The sequence below is a fragment of the Cavia porcellus genome, unplaced genomic scaffold (genome assembly GCF_034190915.1).
Source record: "Cavia porcellus strain 051 isolate PalLab524CR breed Dunkin Hartley unplaced genomic scaffold, mCavPor4.1 scaffold_11, whole genome shotgun sequence".
NCBI lineage: Eukaryota > Metazoa > Chordata > Mammalia > Rodentia > Caviidae > Cavia > Cavia porcellus.
Window position 1 is genome coordinate 61349097 of NW_026947494.1, and position 22981 is coordinate 61372077.

At 42.4% G+C, this 22981-nt stretch overlaps 1 long non-coding RNA gene across 1 annotated transcript in view; it reads right to left on the bottom strand.

Annotated features, from left to right (window-relative positions):
• Nucleotides 1–22981, bottom strand: part of LOC134478015 (uncharacterized) — a 91927-nt gene that overhangs the window by 61612 nt on the left and 7334 nt on the right. The window contains exons 2-3 of the long non-coding RNA XR_010050357.1: nt 17030–17142; nt 14343–14486 (exon numbers count right to left, since the gene is read on the bottom strand). This is a non-coding gene — a long non-coding RNA (uncharacterized LOC134478015). The remainder of the gene's footprint in view (nt 1–14342; nt 14487–17029; nt 17143–22981) is intronic.

Genomic DNA, 22981 nt, shown 5'->3' on the forward strand with positions numbered 1-22981 from the left:
TCTTCTTGAGCAAAGGTTGTCAGTTGTCCAGAAAATCCAGTAGACCAGATGAGACTAACTTGTCATGACACACGCTGTCTGCATCCACCAACTGAAGAACAACCTAGGTGTGAGTGTCTGCAAAGGACAGTACAATGACTTCCTGTCCAGAGCCCAGAGGGATCCTCTTCACGAGGGACATCACAGTGTCTTCAGTAAGCTCTGCTTTTTGCAGCAGAACAAAGGCTGTGCTAGGCATCAAGAGATTTCAGCCCTCAGTCCCTCTGCCACCTACTTGCTTTGTGTCCCTAAACAAGTTGTGGCTTTAGTTCTCACACCAACATCAATAAAAGAATAATGTCATCCATTTCTGTGATGTTTTGTTCTCCAGAATTTTGACTAAAAGAATATTTATGAACATTAGATAGATACTGGAAAGTAGAATTAGCCTTTTTTTTCTCACTACTACACCTGGCTGCCTCAGGCTTTTGAGTGATTCTGGGATCACAGGCATGTGCTTACAGCACCTGGCTCATCCTTCTCTTTTTTGAGGCCCTGGGTATTGAACCTAGGGCCTTTGCACTAAGCTACATTCCATGACTTTAAAAACAAAGTCTTTAATTTTGAGACAGGTTCTTGCTAATGCCGGGTTTGACTTTATATTCTTCCTGCCTCAGCCTTCCAAGAGTTCATGGATTGCAGGTGTTCACCACTGTGCTTTTTGTGTCATTTAAAGAAACTTGTCACTGGATGTTGGTTTTACCCAGATAATCCAGATGATCTCACCTTGAGATCCATGATCTGTAAAAATCCTTCCCCAAATCAGGTCATAGTCACAAGCCAGGCACGGTGGTGCATGCCTGTCGCCCCAGCATTCAGGAGTCTGAGGCAAGAAGACTGCCACGAGTTCAAAGTCAGCCTAACATACACAGCCAGACCCTGTCTCAAAATAAAGGTCTTAGTCACACATGCTGTAACACAGTACCACCACTTAGAGGTTTCTGTTTACCCACTACTGGAGAGAAGAAAGGTCTCAAGGTTTTGTAGTGGAATGACCAAAAGAATGGGGTTCCTAGCCAGACAAGAAAAGGCTATGACAAGACAGAGATCAGCCCTGTTCCAGATTGGATGGTTGGGGCCAAGTCCAGGGTCGCTGTTCCTTATGTATGAAATGGTGATAATGGTCATCCCTTAAGTGTCCCTTAAAGTAGGAAGAATGGAGACAGTCAGGCAAGGTGGCATAGAAGTGCACATTAAGTATGATTGCCACACCTCCCTTTCTCTACATTCATCTAATAACATTGTGTTCAGCTGGGAGGCAGGAGGTTGTGTGCACGTGCCTGTAATTCCAGCACTCAGAAGGCTGAAGCAGGAGGGGGGCCAGATGGTGGAGATCAGCCTGGGCTACATAGCGAGACCATGTCTCAAAAATCAAACCAGAAAATTGAACACCCCACCTCCACCCCCATGCTCACCCCATCCACCCAACACAAAAACACCATGGCTACTCGGAGATTTCTCCTTGGGGTTTTAGCAACAAGCTCTGTGGGTCCTGCACAGTTCAGGGCATCCAGTGATTACACCTTTAGCAAGAGGAACACTGCTGTATAGCTAGTTTCTCCTCGTTCTCTCTCTTTTGGCACTGTTTGTTCTGGAGTGAAGGGATGGCTGACAAAGCGTTCCCAGGACCAACATGGACATGGCACTGTCCTGCTTCTTGTACAGTTCTCAAAGATGGCAACCTCCATTTAGGGGAAGACATGGGGAAAAAGAAAGTAGAATTAAAATGTGAAGTGTTTTAAGTCAATAGAAGTGTTGTACAATAAGTTAAGTATAGAACGGTGTTCTATGCTTAAGAGACAAAACAGAAAATTCTTGCAAATGTTTCTAGACTAACAGTTTCAAATGATCTTTCTTCTAAACAATTCCAGTTACCATGAAAATAGCCTGACAACTTGCCTTCAGAACTGTTAGGCTAAACCAAGGCCCAACTGAGACCACTGAGGCAGGCAAAGTTGAAGCAACATGCTAGGACTTTATTGCTGACCAGGTGCAGTTCGGCCAAAGGCAAAAAGACCGCTGGCCCTGAGCAAGGGGAAGGGCATGCCTTTATAGGGGAGTTTAGGTAGGGAAGGGAGGTATTGGTAAGCAGGGTGCAAAATTTGGGGTCGCTGAGTAGGGTGTCTAAGGCTAGGTGAGAGACAGGATTGGGTACAGGGCAGGCTGGCAGGCACAGCATGTCTCTCATGGGTTTTTGTGGGACCAGCTCTGTCGGTGTCACTCCCGGCCGGCAGGAAGGACACACAACAAAGTCTGGCAGTGGACAACCTTTTCTTTTATTTTCCTTCTCCGTACAGCCTGCCCCGGGAATCCTCCCGGCCGAAGCCTCTATTGGTCCGCTCCCCGCGGCTCCTTGCGTGCTTCTCCCTACAGTCTGTCCCGAAGCCTCTACCGGTCCGCTCTCCGTGGCTCCTTGCGTGCTTCTTCTGCTTCTTTTTTCGTGGCGGGAGAGGCACTCACTTTTATAGGGTTACAGTGGCCAATCAGTTCAAAGCGCGCGATGCGGGCTGATTGGCTAACATCAGTTGTTGCTAGGCAGACTATCTTACAGGGCGGGTTGTGAAGCAGGAGATCTTACAGGGCGGGTTGTTTACCAAGCAGGAAGCAGGAGATCTTACAGGGCGGGTTGTTTACCAAGCAGGAAGCAGGAGATCTTACAGGGCGGGTTGTTTACCAAGCAGGAAGCAGGAGATAAGCGCCATCTTAGCACACTCGATGGGAGGGGTAATCTAGCTCAGGCTTTGCTCTTTCCTACAGGCCTCACGTCCGCCAAGTAAGGCGACCGGGCTCGGCCGCGGCTCCCAACACAGCTCTTCGCAGGTTGAGCTGTGTGGGGTCGGCTACCAGCTTCCTGTTGAATGCCATGGCCCTCTAGGTATGAATAACAGAGCTGTTTGGGGGAGTTAAGCAGGAGTCTAGTTCAGAGACTTGACAAGAACAATCCTATTTGTTACTTGAAAACTCAGGCACCTGGCAGTAAGGGATGAGTCTCTTTGCTCCCTGAGCCCCATCCCTGCCCGCCCAACACCAGGCCCAGAAGTGGCTTGAGCAGAGCTCTTGGCACCCAGACAGGTGTAGGGCAGATCCAGCCTCACCTCCAGCTCTCCTGAGTCACAGAGACAGACTTCTGTTTACTCTCATGATGTTTTCCTCTAATCACTGATGTTTTTCCTCATTTCTAGCCCCTCCTTTCATAATTGAGCAGTAAAGAAAAACTTTTATAAACACTCCTGCTGCCATGGCTCCAAAAAATTAGCAAGTTCCATGAAAGCATGTAGGCAGCATGTATTTAAACATAACCAAGGAGTGGTGGGAAGAAGCCGTAGCCTCAGAAAGAATTTGCTGGAGAACATATGGGTTCTGCTATACCAAGACCAGCTGCTCTAAGTTATCCATTCTTTGCCAGAATTTACACTGTGTCCAGAACACATCAAGCTCTAGAAGTTTCCCTGGATTCTCCCTTTAGGTTTTATCGCTCATTTATAAGATTAAGAAGCATATCACATCAAACTGGACTCTGGGAATTTGAGACTAACTAATATCACTTTTCAAAAGTCCTCAGAAAAATAAAATGGGTTATGCAGGAAAATTTTGTAAGTGGAAAATATTACATAGAGAATCTGAGACAATCCAGGCCATTTTAAACCAGAAAGCAGATGGAATAAGAGCAATACAAATTAGTGTAACTATATTTTGCCAACTGTAAAGTGACTCTAACTGCAAACAAAATTTCTTTTCTCCAACGTGTTGATTGCATATATATTTGTTTTTAATTTACACTGGATAGAATTTGGTGAAATGTGTGGAGTTAGAATCAGAATGTAAAGGTCTTAGGACACCAAATTTGGCCAAGCCACCCACAGAGTAGCAGACTAGCAAAACAAGTATAAAAAATACATAGTTATTTATGAAAAAAATAATGTTCATGCATACATTCAATAAACCAGTTAACAAAAATTACTACCCACTTGGCAATGTCTGAGGAATGACCTTCAGATAGGGAGCATAAATACAAAACAGAAGGGCAAAACTTCTTCAGCAGTCCTTCCTGGGCTTGGTCCTTTCAATTTGACCCCCACCCCATTTCTCAGACATCTTTGTGGCTTTGCTAAAGAAGAATCTTGACCTTTAGCTGCCAAAGTCAGAGCAGGTTTTAATCTTGATTAAGTCTACCAAAGCCATCATTTCAAGAGCCAGAAAATTTTGCACAAGTTACCTTGATTTAGTAATCAATCAGACACTTGAGAACCTAACCAACCAATTTGCAAAAGAGAGAGACAATGATATAGATGTTTCCCTGCAGTGAAAATTGTGGTAGAGGTAGAGAATCTGATGGCTTTTTGTGAATCCCGTCCCTTCCCCATGTTCCTGCAAGGCCCTCAAGCCTTGAGCCATTTCCTTGGGCTGTATGCTAGCGTAAACCTGAGCAGAAGCTATTGGTAACCAAGGTGGCCAGAAACCAACCACAGGAATTGGGCTACAGTCAGTTCATATAAATCATTCTCCAGACCACTGACCCATGAGGCTTCCGCTTGCACAAGGAATTTTGCTCAATATCTTAAATTATGATTGGCTCAGATCTCCAAAGCCCAGAGTTTTAATGAGAAGTCACTTTTGAGTCTGGATAGTAGTGGCACTAAGATTCTCTTGCCAGTACAATCCCTCCTACCAACCACATAGGATGGCATACAGTTACGTTTTCAGAATCACATGGGATGCAGGTGCCTGCTGGGTTCTTGCATTTTTTATACATAAGACCTCCATACTTTCTCTTTCCTGCCACAAAGACATCTTCAGATCCCAGTTTCACATCTGCTGCTGGCCAGATGCCACTAACAGGTGGAAAGACTCAGGAAGAAATCAGTATTTAGAAATATAGCAATTTTGCACTAAAGTAGAAGACAATAGCCAAAATTACAAAGGCAGCAAACTCTGTTGACCACAGCATTATAACACATGTTATGCAATGGCAAAAAGCAGGTTTGAGGAGGAAGAGGGAGTGGAGATCTACAGGAATGGCTACGGGGCTTTCCACCCCAAATTCTACACAGTGGGTAACACTGGAATTGGGAGACAAACCCAGGGAGTAAAACTGGCTGCTAGTGGTTGAGATGAGGCCAATCTTTAGCCCTCATCCATCCCATTCATTACAGAGCACTGAAATAGGATGTAAGGATATTCTTCAGAATCCCAGGAACGAAGAGTGGAAAGATAGCACATCCATCGTGTTACCCATATGCAAGCATTTGGCTTGCCACACCAGTGCCAAGATGTGGGGTCACTTCCCTTCACAGGCCAAAGTGAATAACATGTTGCAACCATTTATGAATCTCACTGAGTTGACATACACAGCACAAGAGCAGAGTTGGTCAGACAGGACCTTCAAAACTCAGCCAGCCTCTGAGCAGCTATTCACAGAACTGGGCTTGAGGTTGTGTCTGGGTTTACTTTTCTCATTGCTGAGACAAAATACCCAACACTTAAAGGAGGAAAAGTTTGTTTAGCTCACAGTTTTTAGACGTTTCAGTCCCTAGTTGGCAGGCTCCAGGGCAAGGTAGCATGGCAGAGGGGCATCACAGAGGAGAAACTGTTCATGGCTGGCAGAAAACAGCAAAAGCAAACCAACAAGTCACAAATTTAACAGCTTCTGTCTGTTTCTTTTACATTCTATCTAGGCTACCAGGCTTAGGGAAGGTGCCAAACTGATTTAGTAACACACACCCTTAATCCAGTGACCTCTGAAAAAGCTTTGCCTATGACCACATGAACTTTGTGGGGGGCATCTAGACACAAGCCGTAACAGGTGGGATAGTCCACCACAAGAACTTCCCACAACTGGGCAACTGCAGAAACCTCAGATGGTTTCCATATCCAAGACTACTCTCACTAGTTAAAGAAGAAAGAAGAGAGAGATGTTGAACACAAAGATGTTGATGCACCTCAGAGATGGCATAGAGAAATGGATACTAACAATTTTGAAGACACTTCATACAACTAAATGATTTGTATTAAACACCACTGCTCTACCCTTACTCTGCCTGTTTTTTTAGGCTTCTTGATTAAGAATTAAACTGAAAGAGTAAACAAAGCAAAATTCATATTATGTTATTTTCTAGTTTTAAGCAAAGTCAAAAAGAAAGAAAATCCATGAAGTCCATTTTAAAATTGCTCTGATGTAACAGGAGCCTGTGAAACTGCAGAGAATTTAATTGAAGGAAAGTAACTGTAGGGGAATTGCTTGGAGAACTGCCAGAAGGGTTTTAACAGCTGGAAGTTGAAAAGTGATTAATTTTGACAGCAATAAAAGCCTCATGTTCATACATAATTATGCTTAGATTTGTGGGCTGCTGGAATTTTTTTCCATGCACTATTAACCTTTTGCTGTCCAAATTGGAATTTAGATACTTTAAATGAGTCCTGAGTATCTATGAAATCTAGTAAAAATGAAGTCATCTCCTCTTTCCCCAAGCAGGAATAGCAGCAACAAAGGAATTCCAAGTAAACAGAGAAAGATAAGGACTAGTGGGTTACTGTCAAATGTACGAGTAAGTGGAATTTCTAGCAGTGGGAAATAGTCACCAACTCTGATAATGCAACACTGAAAAACACTGAAGAGAATAGGAAGTGTTGAATTAAGCCGAGTTCTGAAACTGGCAGCGTGGCTAATTAACTATAAAACTTTGGCAAGTCACCGAATTCCCAACTTTTCTTTTCCTTGTATAAGAAGAGAGGACAGAAGAATACAAGTTAGAAGACTTCACTCTCTCTAAAAGTCAAACATTTTGGATTATCTGCTTTAGAATTAGCCATATTCTGACCTTTTTATCTAATTGCCTTTACTACCCTTGTATCAACAAGTTGATCAATAGGATGAAACTTTGGTAATATAAAATACTTTCAAAGTAATTAGAAATAATATCAGCTTATAGGGTATTATTTTAGTAACTTTATACATCTTTGATATATAGTTTGTGTCTGTAATATTATGTGTCTGACTTACAACTATCCTAAGAGGTCAGATTTTTAGCCTATTATTATTCCTGTTTTACAGAAATAAGAAAGAGCTTAAATGACTTTCAAAGTCAATAGCCACTAAGTGGGCAGCCAAAGATTTGAAAGTCTTAATGCCAATGTCTTGTTGTTCCCAAGCAAAGATGTATTATTGTGGATAAGTTTAACTTGTGTCATGAATGGCAGAATAGAAAGAACAATGCACCTACACTCAGAAGAAGTAAACGGAGCCTTGTCTCTTCCACTTTTCCCCCGTTACCTTGAATGATCCTCCATCTTCTCACATTCCACTTGTAAAGCACAGAAATAGTCTGATCAGCTGTCCTTGTAATGTGGTACCCACACCTGTAGCATGCAATGCAAATTCTTGCTTGGGCCCAATTCAATTAAGTCCCTAATTCTTGAATGGACTCCAGATCTAGCAAATTATCATTTCTGGGCACAAAGTCCAGCAATCTGTGTTTTTACAAGCCCTCCAAGTGATCCTGATGCTAATGTTTGAGTCTGCTGGGGAAGTGACCACTGTCTTAGCTTATGATTCTATCTATGCTGTCTGGTTTCAGGATGCTGAATTTCAAAGTCATGCAATTTTGCTATATTTAAACTGTCCCTGACTCCTCTTGCGTATGTCCTCATTGGAGAACTATGGATGGAAAAACAAAAAGGAGTCATCAGTCTAAAGAGAACTGATGTTTCTCTGAATGTTTTGTTACCTTTGGGAAAAGTATAACATTGAACTCTCCAATCAGAGTTCAATACTCTGAGCTGTTAATCCAGTACCATGTATTAAATGGGGGCATAATAAACTCCTAAGCAAATGACATCCAAGCTGTCAATAGCAGCCTAGAAGAAATGGTCTGTGTTTGCTTCCATGTTCCCAACTAGGTCCAAATCAGACCAGCTTATCTCTTTGACTCAGGCATTCCCAAATAGAAGGTTGGTTTTATCTCTTAATTTGACACTCCCATTACCATAGGTTTACTTGGCAGATAAGAACAACTCCCTTGAAGTCAGATGTCTGGACTACCCAACACAAATAATTCCAAAGATAATAATGAACAATAAATTTAAAAAGATCTTTACCTTGTTGTCTTCCAGTCCTCCCCCGCTCATCAGCAGTGGCAGAGAAAGCCTCTGAGCTTCCAGATCAAATGCAAACCCTTCTGTAACAGCACAGCATCAGGTGACCTCCCACCTTGATGTTCAAGACTAAAAACAGCAAGAGAACAAAGATCGGTGTCTCTGCTGCCTCACTGTCATAAACTACTATTTCAGGGTTTTCTTAAAAAGATACAGTGAGAAAAATCAGAGACAGAAATGGTAACTCCATCAGTTACAAAAATTTCTGGAATAAAATAGAAACTTAAGAAGGGATAAGAAGATGGCCACATGACAAACATGCTCAGCGCTCTGATTATGAAGAAAGTGGGTTCCTTCTTTAAACCCAAGAAACCCTAAGACCACGTGGAACAACTTTACTCTCCTGTTTTATGTGAAAAAAAAATTATAAGCATTTATTCTACACTATCTCAGAGACTAACAATTTTATGTATGGAAAGAATAAATATGAAGGGGCTGGGGATTTAGCTCAGCGGCATAAGCACCTGCCTTGCAAGCAGACAGTCGTGAGTTCGATCCCCGGTACCGATAAAAAGGAAAAAGACAAAAAAAAAGAATAAATATGAGAGGCTGAAAATTTTTTGCAAGGTACTTTCCAGTACAAGTTTACTTAAGTATCTAGAGATACTTTGCACTCTTTTATTAAAAATACTCTAGGCACAATTTCCAGCTCTGTACACCCATTATGGTGCATACACAGATGTCTCCTGAAAGCCCCATGCAACGATAGATGGGGAGGATGTGTGAAACTCATTACTGGGTTAGTTCACTGGGTTTATAGCTGGGTGTGATGTTAGGAGATGAAGGCTGGTGGGAAGAGGTAGAGTATTATGGGGGTGACCTGGAAGAGTATATATGTATCCCTCCTCATCTTTTGATCGCTCTCTGCTTGCTAACTGCCACACCAGGAACTGCTTCTTCTCTGCCATGCACCTCTGTCATGTCATCTTGCTTTGGAACCATCTGACTATGGACTGAAACCTCTACAAGCTCTGAGCTAAAATAAACCAAAAAAGAAGAAACCCTTAAGTTGTGAGTGTCAGGTATTACATTCTAGCAATGAGAAAGCAACTTAAGACAATATCTGAACATTATGATAACCTCACAAAAAAGTGGATTTGAGATTCTGGGATGTCCTCTGGAATATAATGCATAACCAGTGAAGTAGATATTATTGATGTTCTTACCATATACAGAGAGAAACTGAGGCGCAGAAAGGCTAACCCAGTCAGTTATAAAAGTAGTCATAGAAGAGTTGATATTTAACACAGGCTATCCATCTGCAAAGTTCATGCTCCTAGATGGTCATATTATTCTTGTTTTATTTATTCCAAGAATCATTTAGGAATAGTTTTGATGGCAAGTAACAGAAAACACAACCAAGAGTGCCTCTGAAATTTGGAAATGTTTTTTCACTTAGCAATAATTACAGGAATAAGCACTGGCATTTCTCTCAATGCCTTCAGCAAGTCGGGCATTCCCCATCATATCAGCACCCATGTGCTTAGCAACCTGTAGCCCCTGAACCTCCAGATATGACTCCACACTAGAGGGAGGGAGAAAAGGTAGAAGAAAATGCTTCTGGCAGGTAATTTGTTTTTCCCATCTGGAAATTAAGCTAATCTCAATAGACTGTCTCCTACATCTCACTTGCTAGAACAAGATCATGTGCCCATTCTTCAACCAACCAAAAGTCTAGCAAAAGTTATCATGACTAGTTTAGACTAATCATAATTTCTATCTTCTGAGAGAGAAGGGGGCTGGACACAATGGCTCCTGAGTAAACTGGGCTTTTACATACACATGAAATGCAAACAGACTTTATGCAAAGCTAGTTCCAAAGAAGTGAAGGGACCTCACAAGCCAAATCACAACCTCACTAAGTGCAGTAAGTCCCCAGTTCACAAACAAGTTCTATTCCCAGGAGAACATTCATAAATTGGATTCATTCACAGTCTGACAAAGTGAGCCTTATACAGTACACCTGTGAAAGTGCACAAGTTGAATGTTCATAGTTGAGGATTTGATGTGTAAATGTGTTAGAGTCTTTTATAGCAAGGAACAGTGGTGGAGGGAATATAGTGAGACAATAGACATGTCCAGGCTTGTTCTATTCCTCCCTCCCCTCCCTACCTCTCCTTTCCTTCCCAGTGGAAATGAAACTGGACTTTGACCTCTTGGTGCCAATATCTGCAACTTTTCCATCCATTCATGTGGGCTGAGAGAAACTGTGGGTGGCCATTTATTTCCTAGTGAGACAGGAGATTAGGGCTTATAAGGCTGGCTGGGAAAGTAGGTGTGACCTGCTAATTACAAACTCCTAGGACAGGCACGCAGAACAGTTTCCCAAAACCCTGCATGCAGGCTTCTTGTGAAAACTCAAGCAGGTTTTCCATAGATTGACCCAGACCTGACAGCCTGAGGAAAGGGTAATACAAAAAGGATCGTTGACACTGAGTTTTTGCCACTGTGTCCCTCTTGGCCTACCTCACACTATAGGTTGCAATTCTTTTTCTGCTTTTATTTGCCCAAACTCATTCTGCAAGGTGTGTTTATTTTCCTACTCTTTTTTTTTTTTAGACAAGTTCTTGCAATCTAGTTCAGGCTGGCTTTGGACTTACTATGTAGCCCAGTTGGCCTCTAATTTGCACCAGTTCTCCTGCCTCAGCCTCCTGAGTGTTGGGATTACAGGTATGCACTACCACACGCAGTTTCTCTTCCTACTTTTAATAAATCTGTGCTACTGGCAGGCAGCCAGCATAGACTGAGAGAAGCAGCAAGCCCTACCTCTACAAATCTGCTGGCCACCATCATCTTCAGGGACCTGTAGCCAGCACGAGCCAGAAAAACCAACCAGCCATGCCTTGGAGAAACTGATAGTCTCTAGAAAAGCCTTCCTCTTACCCCACCACCTCCCCAGGAACCTGGGTTAGGGGAAAACCAGGAGCTTGGCCTATCTCCCCTACATTGTGGTTGGATAGCCAATGTGGGAAGTGCCTGGGACCCTACAACCCACTCATCCAGAGGAACCCAGGAAAATGTCAAGACAAAAGAGCTGAAGGCAATCTCTGGCCTCCAGCCCAAATAAGTCCAGGAGACATGGACATGGAATAAGTCACACACCTGAAATTTCTAGAATGATGGCAAGTGAAGTAAAGATACTACCTCATGAGGCTATAAAAGAAATCAGATCAGAAGTACCGTCTCAGATAAGAAATGATAGACATAATAAAAGGGTTGCTGAGCATATCTAGAGAAGACATAATTTTTTAAAAAAGAAGCATAGAAAAATGAAGGAAACATTGAGTGCATATATAGAGAATTGGAATGCATGAAACAGACTCAAAGAAATATCCAGGAAATTAAAAACTCCATTGAAAGCCACTTGAAAGAAACTGAAGATAGATTTTCAGAGTTTAAAGACAAGATGGCAGCTAGTGATTGCAAAACAAAAGATGTCTTTAAAATAACAAAGAACCAGGAAATAATAATTCAATGATGGCAACACAAATAAAACTAATTTAAGATTAATAGGTATCAGCAAAAAAGTAGTCAACACAAATGACATAAATAGACTATTTACAGAAAGAATAGAGAACTTCTCCAGCATGGGAAAAAGATGTGACATACAGATAAGTGAGGTATATAGAAATCCAACTAGCCATAACCAAAGTAAATCTACACCCAAACATATAATAATCAAGATCCCAGAAATTCAGCACAAGAAAACAATATTAAACACTGTTAGAGAAAAGAAACAGATCACCTATAAAGGAAAACCCAACAGAATCACAACAGACTTCTCAACACAAACTATCAACTCAAGAAGAGCTTGGAGTAAAGTATTTCAAGTTCTGAAAGAAAACAACTTCCAAACCCAATTGATGTACCCTGAAAAACTCTTTCAAAATTAATGGAGAAATACTATACTTCCATGACAAAGAATAACTGAAGGAATTCATGAGCACCAAACCAATCCTACAAAGAATACTGAGGAGTATTTTAGAGAGAGATAAAAATGACCACAGTTCCAGGATCAGCAGCAGAGTTGTATCACCAAGCAGAGCAGACAACTGGATGGAGGGGGAAAGTAGGGAGCCAACATCAGGAAAAAAACATAAAAGGGATGAAATACTGCATGTTGATCATAATCATTAATGTAGATAGCCTCAATTCACCAATAAAAAGAAACACAGAGTGGTTCAAGAAACAAGATCCATCAATGTTCAGGACACAAGAAACACAGTAACTCAAAAGGAAATTCATAAACTTAAAGTCAAAGGAGAAAAAACAATGCTCCAAGCAACAGGGAACAAGAAAAAAGCAGGGGTATCTTGCCCATCGACTGCAGAATGGACAAGAAAGATATGGCACTTTTATACAATGGAAAGCTACCCAGCTATAAAGAAGGATAGTCACCAGGCTCTTGTAGGTAAATGGATACAACTTGTCATCACGCTTTTGGGTGAAATGGTTCAGACTCACACATGTCCCATGTTGGTGAGGATGAGACAGATGACTGGAATGAGTGTCATAAACCCCTTCTTGCCAATTTGATTAGTATCAGAGATTTAGAAAGAGCAGATCTAGGCTGAGTTTATTTAAAGTAAATGGAAGAAAACCAAGCAAGAAGAGGCAGGAGTGTAGGTGACAATGAGATGTGTACCACACTCCTCGGCTTTGAATTGTTTGATTTCTCATTATTGTTTAGTCCCCTGGGTAATAGTCCTGTGGGAAAGCAAGATAGTAAGATGAGGGAATAAGTCAAAAGGCATAATCTCTATAATTATCAATCACAAAAAAAGCTTCACTTAGAAATGCAGTTGCATAGCTAATTTTAAATAAGGGGTGAAAGAACTTGGGTCATATATGACTGAGTTGGCCAATGGCTGTCAAGAGAACCCGAGAGCATCGCCTTGGCTATGAGTGCCCAGCAGTGAGAAAGAAAATGCTATCCTGAGACTATCAAATGACCCCACAGCACAATCCTTTGACTGCAAGACAACAGAAAGCACAAGTCTCAGGTGTGTGATTAAAATCAGAGTGCATAATTAGTATTTTTGAGGTAGTAGGCATATAGGATTCATTTATATGCCCCTATGTAGTCATAATATCACCCAAATGTCTCCAGATCTCACCTGATACCTGGTATCGATAGACTCATGCAAAAGTAATGACTCCAATGTCGTGGGCACATGTCTCAACCAGCCCCTGAGATTCCCCTGCTGAGTATTTCTGGGAGTCCCCATGGACTTCATGTGTATGCATAGAAACAAGTTCCAGCCCACTGGGACTGCGCTGCCCTAGATTGCCACAGCCTTGGATAATGGCCTGGAGCAAAAAGGAACTGCAGCCTCCTTTCCTTTGCATCCCCACTTTCAAAAGGAAAGCTTTCAGCTCTGGAAACAGAGCTGCTTATATCTTCTCTCTCCCAAGGAGGTGCTTTTCCATCCGGGGCACAGATTCAAGTGATAGTGACTGATAAACTCAGTATCTCTTCTCTGTGCCAAATGTTACAGCTTGTTGTTGCATCAGCTCATCTTGCCTGCCTCTTTCTTCCCTTAGGACAACTGACTAATCTTCTGTGTTCTAAGAACCTATTCTTAGGAAACAACCAGAGACATGGCCAAACGTATGCATAAGGAATCAATTACAGAGCTCTTCATAATGATTTTTTAAGAATTTGAAATTTTATCAGAAGGAGGCTGGTTAAATCAATTATAGCATATTCATTTTGGAACATAAGATGCATCCATTTCAAATCATAAGGTAGATTCACATTTATTAACATGGAAAGATATTCATGATATACTGCTGAGCTGGGGAAAGAGTATGATCTCATTTCTGTAACAATATAAATTAACACATGTTCACACGAGAGTGTGTGCATTAATATGTGCACACAGTCTCACAGAAACACAGAAGTTATCTATGGACAATCACATGGGGTATTTTTGCTATATTCTTTATATATTTCCAAATAGCACAAATCTTTTTATAAGAAGCATGAGGTAATTTCATAATTATACAAAGATAAGTTATATCCACTTTGGCATATAATTCTTTTAATAAAATAAGCTTTCGTACTGATGCATTCTTTAGGATAAAAGATTGAAGGGGTATAAAAATCTCTACTTAGTACATTTTGATGTAATAAAGGTGTAATCACTTACTGGAAATTTCTGGGGAATATGGAAGAAAATGAATCTTAGCAGAAAGATGATTAGTACTGTACAGCTCCCAAAAATACCACAACGCTGGCCACCAGGGCAGTGTCCCATCACCTCTGTTCCTGGAAGCCTCAGAAACTGCAATTTCTAGAATAAAAAAAAAAAAAAATAGAGTGAAACAAAGCCTGGGGTAGTGTTTTCTGTGACTACAGTTTTTTTCAATTCTCTGCTTATTTTTTTCTAATTCATTTGTAAAATCTCAAAGATTTACTTCACCTGGCATTCATAGTGCATTTTTTTCTATATTTGCCTGTCTTTTGACTATTTTGTGTGGAATTTTATACTCCGGAGAAGTTTGCTGCATTGTGTATGTGATCAAGTGTAATAGTCTTCTCCTTTGTGAGTCTTTGCTCTGGGATCTTACCTGTGTCACAGCTTGGATTGGAAGTGCCCACCAATGCTCATTTGGTAAAGGCTTGGTCAATGAGCCCCTATTGGGAGATGACCCAACCTATAGAAGGTGCAGCTTAGTGAGAGGAACTGAGGTCACTAGGAGCATGGCCCATCAGCCACTGTTTCTCTTTCTGTTCCTAGCCACTAGGAAGGCAGCAGCTTCATTCCATGGTGTAGTCTGCATCATGATGTTCTGTCTCATCACAAGCCCAAAGCAGTGGTAGAGGGGGAGGTCAAGTTACCATGGCCTAAAGCTTCTGTTACTATGAGCAAAAATAACTCCCTCCTCAAGGTGATTTCCCTCAAGCATTTTGTGATACAATGGAAACTTAGCATACTTAGAAGTGCATTTTCTACCTACAGTTACCAAAATCTGTTTCTTCATAATTTATTTAATGTCCACAATGTCATCTGCTATAATTAAATATTATAAATATACTATACTATAACATAAAATGTGTATTGTGGCATATATGAGGCAGTCCTATAAATGGTTCATCCCGGTCAGTTAGTCACTTGTCCTAGCACCATTTATAAACTGAGGAGAAATAAAATCATTATCTACCCAAAAAAAGAGCAGATCCACATGAGTGCACATGTATAGAAGCTTGGATACATTCTGGACTTCCACTGTTCTATTTCATTTGTCTGCCTGCATATTCCTGAGCTAATACTATACAATTATCATCATTATAGTTTTAAGATGTGCTTTATTTTCAAAGGCAAAAGCTCCCTCATTACTGTTTTTTTCAAAACTACATTAATTATTCTTAAATCAATTCCGTTATTTAGAGTTACTTTTTTTTCTTTGTCTTTTTGAGGCAGGGTCTCACTATGCAGTTCAGGCTGGCCTTGGCTCACTTCCCAGGCTGGTCTCAAAGTTGCAAAGATCCTGCCTCAGCCTCTCAAGTGCTGGAATTATAGGAGTGCGCCACCACGCTTGGTTTAGAGTTACTGTTTTTAATTCAGTGTAATTCTCCATTAAGATTCTTGCTGGAATTATATTAAGCTTGTGCGTTAATCTATAAAGAATCTAGTATTTTCTATAGAAATACTTTTGGCCTGTCAGTAGACTGTAAGTTTCTCCACGTTAACACCCCCCACCCACCCCCTCCCCCACCTCCACCCCTCTACCCCCCTACCCCCACCTCCACACCCCACCCTGCATTTCTTGGTCAGCTGTGAAAGGCTGACTTCCTTTGCCCCTCCCCCTGCTCTTGTTGGTCACAAGCACGTAGAGGTTGGAATCTCCTTATCGGATTTACAGTTGCAGGACAGGTTTGCTTATCGCACTTTCCCGCAGAAGTTCTCCCACAGACTTTCCTGCTGTCTTCTGGACTCGGTGCCTTCCTCTGGCTTTACTATGTGGGTTTCTAGTTTCTGAGAACTAAGTTCATCTTCCCAATTCGCAGGATTCCCGATTTCTGGATCTCTTGTTTGTTTTCTACTCAATACACCACCACAGAGGGTGTGTGCATTTTATTTTTTAAGGTAACAAATTAGCACAAACTTAGCAAATTCGAACAACACAGCTTTATTTTCTCGAGGCTTCCGTGGGCCTGAGATCTGGGAAGGGCTCAGCGGGTCCCTCCTCAGGCCTTGGGGGTGGAATTGCGCCTCGGGCAGCTCAGGAGCAGCTGCTTCCTGTTAGTGCAAAGCTCAGCTCAGCTCCCTGCACAGATCACCCTCCCAGGCCCACTGGCAGCATGGCGGCTACCTCTTCCAGCCCAGGGGGAGACATCAGGAGCCCCTGGGACAGAACTGAAGGAGCGGCCTCCATCCTCCACGCCCACCTACTCCCTCACAGTCACCTCAGAGTCTGTCTCACTCACAGGGCCCCGATGATCACCAGCACCCTTCTACCCCTTGGTCACTTCTTTTCTGAAATTTGTGGTCTTGGCCTAAAGCTATCAAGATGGCAGGTGAGAGGGGATGAAGAGGAGAAGGAAGTAGGTGGTGAAAAAAGCGCTGTGCTCCTTCACAGGACAGAGACCTTGGGCCTCAGGAGCAGGGAGGGGCAAGAGAAAGCAGGATGCATGTCAGTCAGATCTTCCTGCTTATTCTTAGTCTGCCCCATTGGCCTTGGAATTATTGTCAGTGCCTTCATAATTCTGGAATTTGCTAGTCATTTTTCAGTGTTATAAACTTCATTTTTTTTTAATTCTTTGTAGGAATGTTAGTAAAAAGTAAGAAAAATTTGTTAGCTTCCTGATGCTTTGACTGGAGTCTTCACCCACCTGATTTCTGACAGATGTCACCTTCTGTATCCTTGAGAGGACACTGCTGTGTGGTTTCAGGATCTTTTGCAGCAAAGCTCAGCTCAAGACAGTCTGTAGGAACCTTCTTGAGACTGGTGATACCGCAAGAAAACCAGAGACACACGTGAGTATTTGACACAAATTTGCATTACTGCTGGCTACTTCATCCCACAATGGTAGAGACTATTTCCACATGGTCAGTGAAATACTTGACTCAAAGCCCACTGCCTCTCAAGCTCTGCATCATGCCATACCCTCAAGATGTATCTGAAATAGAGACCTTTAGTAATTGTCAGCGAGTTTCTTCCATGCTTAATTCTTAATTTAGTCTACAACTCCGTAACTCTACTGTATTAATAAACCACAGTTCTTTGAAATAAAGTTTTCACCTTACAGCATGGGGAGGTTTCTGTTTGATATGTTACCGGTCTCAGAATCAGAGAGGCACAGTAAATGTACAATGTAAACCAAAAGCTACACTGGTTATGCTCGTCATTTTCATGATGAAAATGAGCAACATTCCTGTCTGGGTTGTTGTCACATCTCCTTTCTCCCACAAATTTCTAAATCTGAAAAACATAGCTGATAGGTCTGTAAAGGGGAGAGAGGGGGAAGGACTGGCCGGTGGTGGCTGAAAAGATAAGAAGTATAAAATATAAGTAACCTTTATTTTGGGAATGGGGGGAGAGACCCCCCCCCGACCCCCCGGGGCAAGGCATCTCCACCCCGGGGCCGTCGATCTCTCTCTGGAAAACGTGGAGTGAGGCACATAAGTAGCCTCAGTCTGGGGTGGACCCTAAGGGGCATTACAGGTAGCTGTACAGGTAGCCCATTGGCATGTTTGGCGCCAGGGACAGGTTTTTAGGGGTGGGGGTATAGGGTTACAGGTAAATCTCTAGGGTCGGGGTAGGCAGGAGCTCCCTAATTCTGGCTGAGGCTTTTTCTGGCTATAGCGTCCGGTCTGGGCCAGCAACCCTTTCAATAGCAAGCAAAATCAATTCTTGAGGGGGCTCATAGAAAGCAACTGTCAAACTTGCATTTTCTATCCAGCCACAGCTTTTATACCGTTGTTTTGGGTCCATAGCTGAAGCAAGCCGTACGAAATGGGAAGAAGAAATCACAGGAAGACGCCCACCTCAGCATCTCTTATGCAAGTTTTAAGAGTCCTTGCAACTACTTGGGGAATGTCTCGGTCCATTCAGGCTACTGAAACAAAATACTGCAGACTGAGTGGCTTAGAAACAATGGACATTTATTTCTCACAGTCTGAAGGCTGGCAAGCCTAAGATCAAGATACCAGCAAATTTAAGATGCGGTGAGGGGGTTGCTTCCCATCTCACTGATGGTACCTTCCAGCTGTGTCCTCACATGTGGGGAAGAGCAGAAATCTCCCTTGGGCCTTAATCCTATTCATAAAGGCTCCATCCTCATGACAGGCAGCTGAATTAGAAATATTATAGGCAGACAGACAGGGCTAGGCCAAAAGGAGCCAGTACAGAACATGAGATACCTTACAACTGTGGGGGGAGACAGACTCCTCTGTTTCAGGCCAGACCTCAAGACAAAAGGCAAAACAAATGCAACGACACCCTAAGTATAAACATCAGAGATTGATACTCTAATAGGTTTGATCACCTTGAGGAAGCCAGGAGTCACCATCCCAACCCCCTATAGGAAGAGTCACTGCTCTTTAAGCATGCCCGCTTGCTACGTGACTCATTTCCCCATTTGTCCCTGATTTTGTCAATTTTACCTGAACACTTAATCTTATTGACTGATCATAATTCTGTCCCACCTCATGCCTATCTGCCTTGTGAGTTCCCGTGTCTTCCCCATCTTGGACTCCTCTCACCTCGTGACTTTGCTCTATAAAAGTCCCTAAAAAAGACAGAGTCTTTGGCAATCCCTTCTGTCTCTCTCTCAGACAGAAGCTTTCTTCCTCTTAATAAATATGTTCTGCTCTTAACCTCTGTTGTTCCTAAAATTACTCTTCGATTTTGAAGAACACAGACTCATACTGGACATCCAGTAGACTGGGAGTTTCATTTCCCTGTAACACAATCATGCCCTAGAAAAGGCTTCTGTCTCCTAATACCATCATCACGTTGTGGGGTTAGGTTTTCAGCACATGGATTAGGCTGCAGTCTGAATGAGACACCAACATTCAGACCATAGCAGCAGAGACTAGAGGTGCCAAGGTCAGAGGGACTGGGTAGGAAGCCTGGGGCTGGGTGCCCACTGGTGCCTCGGTGTGGAGATTATAAAGCAGGAGGTAGGACTTACATACACACTCCAGGCATAAGGTTTTAAATAGCAAATGACACAAGTTTAGGGCTTTGTCTTACAAAACAAGAGACCACACAAGCCAGCCCCCCAGTAGAGGCCTAGGTTCCCCATAACCCCCAACCCCATGATAATGTTCAGCTGCTGCTCACCGCAAACCCTACCCCCAACTGGCTGAGCTACATGCCTGCCTGCCAACTAGGTGCAAGTAACCACTGAAACCAACCCCAGCACATTCCTAACAGTTATAGATCATCAGAGGTCAATTTCTCATGCATGGCAGCCTCAGTAAGCACATGGTTTAAGCTTGCGTGGTCCGTTCCTCAGCAATCTGAACAAGCCACAAAATCTTGCCAATTATCAGTTTCCTCTATCACAATAGTTCTCAAAATCTGGTCCTCTGGCCAGTATCTTGTGGGAACCTCTGAGAAATATGAATTCTATGGCTCCACCCAGGACCTATTGATTCAGAAAGCCTGGTATAGAACAAAAGGATCTGTTTTAACAAGCCCTCCAGGAAATGCCGCTGCAGGCCCCTGTGAGAGATGGTACTCCTATGCCCTGGGGTAGTGGGAGAGTTAAATATGATCTTACTGGTCTGTGTGAACCCATCGGGGATGGCTATGGAGAAATGATGCCAATGTAATAGAAAGCTTTCTTTGGCTTTTATAATATCTTAGATTATTTTCCTAACCAAAAGGAGCTGAACCTGACGTGGTAGCACAAGTCTATAACCTCAGTACTCTGGGAAGCTGGGGCAGAGGGGCTCATAATTTCAAGCCTGACCTGGGCAATTTAGTAACTTAGCAAGACCTGTCTCAGATTTTAAAAGAAAAACTAAATGGGAAGTAACTGGGGATGTGGCTCTGTGTGAAAATCCGAGGTTCAATGTTCAGTATCATGAGAAAAATATAAGAGAGCTGAAACAGCAGGAACAGAGCCATAACCTTCCACAGGAGTGGAAGGCTCAGAGTTGGCTGCGGTATCAGCATCAAGAACATTTTTACAGGTTTAAAATGAGCACCTGTGGCCACAGCTACCTCCTGTGGCCGTCAGCTCTCAGTTTCCAAAAGTTTGTCCTGCTTCCTGTACCCCAGACATGTGCAGCTCCCTTCCCATTGCTCTATATCAGCCCCTGCCAGCACCTGTCTAATTAGAGTTACCAGCTTTTTGTGGCTGTTGCTTCTATGCATTTTCATGGTGTGGCAGCATCTAGCCACTCCACTACTACCCAAGTGGTAAAAATGATCTCTCCGGGTAGCAGTGATTGTTAGTTCATCAAAGTTGCATGAGAAGGCTGGGATTTAGCTTGCATGCCTGACAAATGCAAGGTTGTGAGTTCGATCCCCAACTCAAAAAAAGGCCAGTCTTGTTCTGCTTTTCAGAGTTGTATGGGCTTCTTAGTTGTACGATCTATCTTAGCCCTAAATTCCCCTTAAGACCTATTATTTCTTTACAGAAAGTTTTGCAGGCTAGAAAACATTCTGGAAAGTGCTATTTTGTGTCATAGCAGAAATGCTTGCATATGTGGAAGACCTGGCACATAGTAAGGACTCAGTAAATATAATGACAGGGCCAAGGGAATACTCAGTGGCACAATGCCTGCTTGACAAGCCTAAGGTCCTGAGTTCAATTCCAGGTATCAAAAATAAATAAATTATGAATATTACAAGTCTGTGCCTACCATAACTTGTCCTTGAAATGGTGACAAAAAAGCCAGGAATTCCAGTGCAAAAGCAAAGAAGCACAACTTCACGTAACAGGGTTTGATAATAAAAGGGTTAAGTTCCCCTTCATTTCACAATATTTGTAATGATATTAATTTGGATCAGTTTCTCCTGTTTTCTTTTTCTCTCCAGTTTGAGCGACCTTTTTTCTTGCTAAGACATGGGGCTATTCTACCCATTTCTATGTACTAAAATCCTTCATCACACTCAGCCTCTTTCTTTGTGACTAGAGAAGCAGACACTTTGCACCCGCAAGAAACAGCCAGGCAGAGAGTAATTATTCTGATGTTCCAGAGTGTGATATTCAGAGTTAAAATCTCCAATCACTTGTACGGGAGAGACCAGTTCAGGATCCTCCTCTGATGTGGTGGGAATTGTCTAGCTCACGGTCAAACAGAAAGACAGGCCATGAGAGGCAGCCGGGTGTCCTGGATTTTGGGTCAGCGCTCTGTCTCTTAGCATTTTCTCTCTAGTCACATTTGCCTTGGGAGATCACTTTTAAATGCTTTCCTCAATCCCAGGGTAACAAACTGGAGTTTGGATGTCAACTTCAGCCTACAGACTTGATTTATTTGCCTATATTCAAGCTTTTAAAACTGACAAATTGCACGTTTAGAAGAATATTCTACCTTCCCTTGAATTTTCCAAACATCTGGCAGCACTGAGCCAATATTCCCACGTGGGGTAATCCACTGACTGGAGACCACCTTCTCTGCTTAGCCAAAATGAGTTCACTCAACATGGACACTCCTGCTGCCACCCCTTGCCATTCTCCAGGAGCATATCACCTTTCTGTATGAGCTCGCTAGCTGCCATGATAAAATACCACAGAGTGGGGGCCTTAAACAACAGAAATTGACTTATTCACAATTCTGAAGGCTGGCATACATCATCAAATGTTGAAAGGTTGGCTCTGAAGGCCTCTCTCCTTTGCTCTTTCTCTGTATCTTCACATGATCTGACCTCTGTGTTGTCTAAATCCACATTCTTCTTCTGATAGGAAAACCACTTACATAGGATGGGGTCCACCTTGCAGGCCCCCACTAACATAACCTCCTCTTTAGGAGCCCCATGTCCATATCATCAGTTTCTTGAGTACTTAGAAATTGTCTTTTCCAATTTATAAATTTGGGAAAGACACATCCCAGCCCAACACTTCTTTCATTGACAGCACCACTTAATTTCAGAAGTATTTTCATATGCATCTGTGACCATAGCAAACTCTGGTCTGTTATATAACTTTTCACAACTTCGTGTCTTATTTCATCAGTTAGATAGTCCTTATATAAAGAGCCTTAATAATGAAATTCATGAAGTACACTTAAAAGAGACAGAAAATTTAAAGATAGAAACAAACTCCAAGATGCCTCTTCCACAGGTTTTAAAAGCATTTTAAGATGCAGAACTATTTAACAAAAATCAGCCAGAAACTGTTGTTAAAATAACTCACTCTGATTCTCCAGTATGGCTGATAAGGGACCAGAGACCAGCAGATATGAGGCCTCCGATATAAACCACTGTTTGAAAACCACTGATCCAATTCTCACTCCTCAGTTCATGTATGAGAAATTCAAGGCTCATCCCCAGGTCCAGCACTATAGACAGCTGGGGTCAAATCCCGTCTCTTGCCTCTCACAGCTCCTTCTGTGTGTGATTCCAACAAGGGCATGATGTCCACAGATCTGGAGAAGGCGAGTTAATAAGAGCCATGGGCAATCTTGACATAGGTTTATAACGACTGAGTTAACCAAAGGACAAAGGGCTTGACCTTCTTCACAAAAGAATTGGGTTACAGAGTTGCAGTATTAAAATACTAGGTTTCCAAAATATTGTGGTGCTTGTGTTCATCCTTACTTTTGCTCTATTGGTACAAAAGGGGTTGACAAGATCTTCCTGCCCCCAAAGGCCAGTACAGCACTGT